We start from the raw sequence: 6,400 nt of genomic DNA, 5'->3' as shown, positions 1-6,400 counted from the left end.
AGACTCGGTATCCTGGTACAACAAGACATTTCGACAGGTTAAAACTAGACCAGCAACACCGCCCGAATGTGCCGACAAATCCCGATAGGAGCTACACATATCTCGTTCTCAGGGCACACTCAGATGAGCAATCCGTACAACTAAAACCAGCCCTCGAGTTTCCCCGAGGTGGCGCTGCACAGGGCTCTAGTTCGGACCAACACTCAGAGGAGCACTGGCCCGTGGGGGGCTAAAATAAAGATGACCCTCGGGCTCCGGAAACCCAAGGGAAAAAGAGGCTAGGTGGCAAATGGTAAAACCAATGTTGGGCATTGCTGGAAAAGCTTTAATCAAGGTGAACTATCAAGGGGTTCCCATTATAGTCCAACCGCGTGAGGGACGCAAAATCCGGGAACATAACACCGATATGACGGAAACTAGGGCGGCAAGAGTGGAACAAATCACTAGGCGAGAGGCCGAGCCTTCCACCCTTTACCAAGTATATAGATGCATTAAGATAACATAGCAATATAATGATTGTAAAATTCTAGCTTTTTTAACTTTTGCATATCAAAAAGAAATTAAAAAGCGTGGGTCAAGATTCAAACCAACGACACCCTGTGGAGGCAGGCGTTGCCACTAGGCCACAACCACTTATGTTAGAATATAAAAGATGGCCTATATTTAACTACACTCTGAGCGTTTGAATTCAAAATATTCAAAAATTTCGAGATTTTTTGCCCGGTATGAGTATTTCTCGAGGCGGGGCGATAAACATGGTAACCAGGCGAGATCGCGAAATTTCGTTCGGTTACCAAAACAGTGAGCGAGATAGATTGGGCATCCCCAAGTCGGTAGAGAAGTTCTTTTTTTAGGGCTCGGGAAGATCTTAAACATCAATTATCATATTTCTCTACCTAATAATAAAGCACGTAGGGTTTCTGTCCGTCCGTCCGTCGCACCAATTTACAAAAAAGCCCCTGCGTTTTCATGAAATCAACCCGCAATCCAGATTTAAGTCACACCGAACCGTTATTTTACAGTTTTTCAAAAAAAACTGACATTTTAGGTATTCCATCCGTGGATCATATTTAAGTCAAACAAATGCTTTTCTAAACCATTCATATCTTTTAAACCGTAACTCTGATTTAAACATGCTATATATGAAATTTGATTAGAAAAATATGTAGAATATGAATATAAAATTATTTTAACCTGTTAAGTATTTATAAATATTATTTTAGAAGATATTTATTTCAAACAAATGGTTTTCTAAATTATACGTATCTTTTAAACCGTAACTCCGATTTTAATATGTTATATATGAAATTTGATCAGAAAAATGTGTGAAATTTGTATATGATGTTAATTTTACCTGTTAAATATTTTTTAAATATTATTTTGGAAGCTAACTTATAACTATAGCGCACGATCAATTTTTCTTTCATACAGGCAGCAATCCGGATTGCAAATAAACACCCACTATAATCATATAGGGAAAAGAAAACATCGAGAACTACACATGCATACCTCTGAATACGTCGCAGGGAAAAACAACAGATTTCTCATCGCGAGTGTGAGAGAAAGCAAGAGAGAGGGAGAGAGAGAGACGTCTTAGGATCAACCACATTCTAACACGTTTTGGTTTGTGTGAACACTAAGGCCACCGTCGGTGAGGGTGAGAAGAAGGATAAGCGGCAACACAAATATGATGCGTCGCTAAAATAAAGGAGATGTATCTATTGTGGTCTTGAGTGATGGTTGTTCGGTTAAGAGTGTGTGTTGTGTTTTTTCTCCCGTTACAACGCACGGGCTCTTTTGCTAGTATTACTTATATTATATGAACCAATCGATGGTCAGATGTTGCAGATTATAGTGGGATTTGTAACGTCAAAGTCATACGTAAAAGATGGTGCTGCAAAGTCAAGTACACCATATATTTTTGGAAGGAGGGAGTACATACATGGTATTATACATGGTTCGAAGAAAAGTTGGTCCGTATTATAACTGCAAGTAGATTCCTAGCCAATGTTTTACCTAGAACATGCATGGCATCTAGCTCGAGCCATGAAAGACCAATTAATGCCATCAATCTAGAGCCTTATTTTGACATGCCTGTTGTGCAAGATGTAAAAAGAGTCTGCATTATTTATTTATTTTGCCTTGTCAGCTCTAGTTTTACATGGCCACATCGGTCACAACTCGAAGAACCAAATGCTCTACGAACAGAAAACAGAAAACTATACAGACTGAAAATGATCTCAAGACATCTGGGAGGCATTGATTAAATGCCAAAAATATACGAAAGGACAGGATGATCAGCAATACCATGTAGAGAACAGGAGATTCAACATGTGTTCTGAACAGAACAAACCAAGATTAGACATGAAGATCATCTCTATGTCATAGTTATTTCACCATTCAATACTCTAAAACAGAGGCGTGAGGCACACTTTTCATAAATGGAACTCACAGTTCAGCATCTCATAGGAATCCAATTGTTTTCAATCTGCTACGATCAATTGGTTCGAACCAATGACAGAGAACACCAACTAATGGATGGATCAGTTACTGCAAAATCATCACAAGTAGCAAAAAAATCCTACTTAGACTAAATATTAATAAGTGTGGCAGGCAGGCGAAGATCCATGATTTAGGAAGTGCACAATGGAGAGTGTGGCAGCAGCCACGGATTACCTGCAGGTCAAGGTCCTTATCTATGTGCTCCACCTATTAGGAAATCCACTGAACAAATTACCAAAAAATAGAACAGAAATTTGTTAAGATTAAGTGCCAGAAAGCAAGGATACCTAGAAATTGACTGGCTCGTTAGGGCCAGTTCTTTTCACCTCTAGCATATGCAGAAGCCACTGTGGAAATAAGCCCCTGAGAAGCCGCGGTGGAAATAAGCCCAGTGAGAATAAGCCATCCAGTTCTTTTCAGCCTCTGTCCCTTCAGCTTAATTATTTTCTATGTACCCAGTGAAAAGTCTGTAATACCACAACACAAAATTCATTCGCGAGAAAGTATTATTGGCCATACATATATACGTACATAGCAATCAGTGTACAATCAGAAGTATTTGTTTTCACTCTCTAATGTAGCACAGATCATACACATGACATGCTTCAGAACTTGCATCACATGCCGAACTGGAAAGAAGTGCTTAGGAGAAAGATAAAAGGATAGAAGGTGCTTGCCTTGGCAAGAGCTTGGACAGGGACGACTAGACTGGAGCTGGGCGTCAAGATCGGGCAAGTATGGAGGCCGGATGTGCAGGAAGACGGGAGCAGCAGATGGACGGGTGAAGGCCGACGATCCCAACTGGAACAGGGTAGCGATGTTGGCTAACCTCCCTGCATGACGTTGGGAAGGGCGGCGGCTAGCTAGACAAGAGGCGACGGCAGCGGCGGCTGGACAAGAGGCGGCGGCGATGAAGCCTAGCAGACGCACGAAGCAACGACGTGTCAGGATAGATGGGCGATGCTGGGGTGGCTGGTCCTGAGTTTTTGGGGGCCCAGGACGAAACTAAAACTCGGGGCCCTTAAAATTTTCCTCTAGTATTCGTTGATGAAAAGTCACTTATGACGGTTTTATCCTGGAACCCTCCTCCTGTTGGTTGAGCGAAGGTGAACATAGACGCCGCGTTGGGCAAGCACGACGGCAAAGCTATGGTGGTGGAGGTCTCAATGAGCCATGGGTGTGATTTTATGGGAACATCAAAGTCATCATCGATGGCATTTGGAACCCTCAACCATTACCCTCCATGGTGGTTCATTGTGCCATTATGGGCAGACCGAGGAGATTACAGCGACTAGCAAGGCCTAGAAAATAGCCCCTTTCTTTGCACGAGAAGATCTTCCAATAAACAGGCGCACATGCTGGTGCACTGATTGCTGAGAGATGAGGTTGGTCGCTGTGTGTGTCCGACAGCTTCGTCTAATGGTCTTTGTATCCCAAAGTCTATTATTTAAATAAGGATGATATGATTCTCAAAAAGTTAAAATTATGACAGTCTCATCCGTAAATTTAACTAAAATGATATATAAACAAAAGCATCAATATGCATGTCAATTTAATAAATAATAGATCTTATAATTTTAGCATCCGTGACCGGGTGTTCACCAAACTGTTATTGTTGTTTCCCTAGCATGAATTTGTGAGTTAAATGGAATCACATATCAGACCACGCATGAGAGAGAGAGAGAGAACACTCAAACAAAATCCTAATTATATCCACACATACACACATGAAGATCAATCTTCATATTTGTAGATCGTGAGGCCCTTGACTCCCATAATCCCCATGACCCCATGATAGTATTCAAATTGCCTCTGCCATGAAAAGATTATACCAGATAAATAAAAACTCAACTAATTATCAACATCTCGACTGAAACAACCATGCATGGATCAATCTTTTCATTGTCTGGACTCCAACCTGCGCGACATCATCGAAGAAATTGGTTGTGGAGTTCACGATCTACAACCATCTACAAATCCATCTACAAATCCGAAGATTTGTAGATTATGAGGCCCCCAAAATATAATCTTAAGATTTGTAGATCGTGAGGCCTCCGGAGGCGGGATGTGGGGTTGATGGTGAGGACACCCTGCACGAGCCCGGAGTCGCCGGCATGCGACTCGCGTCCGGGGCGAAAACAAATCTGCCAAAACCGCCGCGAACCAGTCAACAGGCGAACTCGACGGGGAAGAAAACATGACGATCGTAGACATACGCATGGGCTACCGACTATACGTCCTTAGTTTCCCTGGGGCCTGGGCCATGGGCTGGCTGAATACGTCGGAGGGGGCCCCTGGACATCCGGGGCCCGGGGCGTCCGCCCCTGCTGCCCCCCACCCCTCAGGGCCGGCCCAGGGGGGTCGTGTTTTTCACGGGTGGCATTTCTCTTGTAATAACTATCAGCAGCGAGGGCATAAAGATATAACGGTTCGATTTTAATGGGCTGCGCTCGGAAAGCTGTTCTCGGGTGGCTTCTCCCAAACGTGAAGGGACCAACTTTGGCTGGAAATTAAGCCGAACACTAAAAAAACGAATTCTTTTTGGCTTGAGCTTATTTCTCACCATAAGCCAGGAAAGAACTACCAATTTCTGACATCCGCTGGTGCAAGCACTTCCCTTCGACAATCTTGTGAGTCCAGCCTAACGCCGCTGCCAACTTCCGATTTCAACTTGTCTACCTTTGCTATCTCTCAGGACAGATCGCTGAGTACCTGCTCGAACGTGACTGCATCTTCTTTTTCTGAGTCATGGTCCCGACGACAGCCATCCGCAGGACCAGATCGCCGATTACTGGTCGCACTCCGCGGTGAAAGTGAGAAAGAAGGGAAGAAGATGAAGGCCCGTGCGCGTCGACGATCTGATGGAAGGCGAGGTCAAATTCTGTGGCATCGGCTAGTTGAAAGGATAGGAGCCTGATTTTTAGGGATAAATGGAAGGGAGACTTGCTGGGAAGGAATCATCGAGGGATGAGGATCGTGCGTTCATTTTTTTAGTCTTTTTTTCTTTGAGTCTTTAATAACATGGGCCCACCCATAATAGATGACAAAGGAAAATAACCTCTGGTAGGATATGTATACGAATGGCAAAGGTTGGGAAATATTCTTTAATAACATGGGCCCACCCATAATAGATGACAAAGGTAAATAACCTCTGGTAAGGATATGTATACGTAATGGTAAAGGTGGTTAATTAATTTTTCTCTTTTTAGATCGGACGGGCGTAATTATTAGCCTATCAAATAAATGGCTAGACGTTTCTAATTTTTGTGGTAATTTCTTACATAATTCTTTTTTTCTGATTACCCCCTAAAGTACTTTATATACTCCTATATAGAGAGATTAAAAGTAAAAGTGGACTCGTGGACTATCGCGCCGGCCTTTGTGACCGGCATTAATGTTTAATTAACATTTTTTATTTTCAAAATGTTTGCCTTCTTTATTTGTTCGCATGCACACTAAAAAATGGGTCGCACTAGCATTGGACGTAAGCGTCAACCAAAATGCGAAAACGGATATGGGTGTCTGCCGGACCGATCCAAATGGACAAAAAGCGAACAAAATCATCGTCCGTCTCACTACGAATGTGTGGCTTACGGTGCGCTACACGACAACCTCCTCCAAGGGAAAGGGCGAGGCATCGGCCGCTGTATGTTGCCCCTCCGCGGACGGTGGCCATCCAACCTGAGCAGGGGGAGACATCGACCATCACGGCTTCTGTACCGGTAGAGGTAGTTTTGACGACGGGTGAGAAGAAGTGAAGACCCACTACCGCATTTTGCGCCCGTGACGTTGTTTCGGAGGACCACCTCCTTCCCGCATGGCGTCGGCCCCTTTTCTATAGGGTATTTTTAAAAATATTATTTTTTAATAAAAAATACCAAAAATATATGACATAATT

Source organism: Triticum urartu, chromosome 7 (genome assembly GCF_003073215.2).
Source record: "Triticum urartu cultivar G1812 chromosome 7, Tu2.1, whole genome shotgun sequence".
NCBI lineage: Eukaryota > Viridiplantae > Streptophyta > Magnoliopsida > Poales > Poaceae > Triticum > Triticum urartu.
This window is presented reverse-complemented; position numbering follows the sequence as displayed.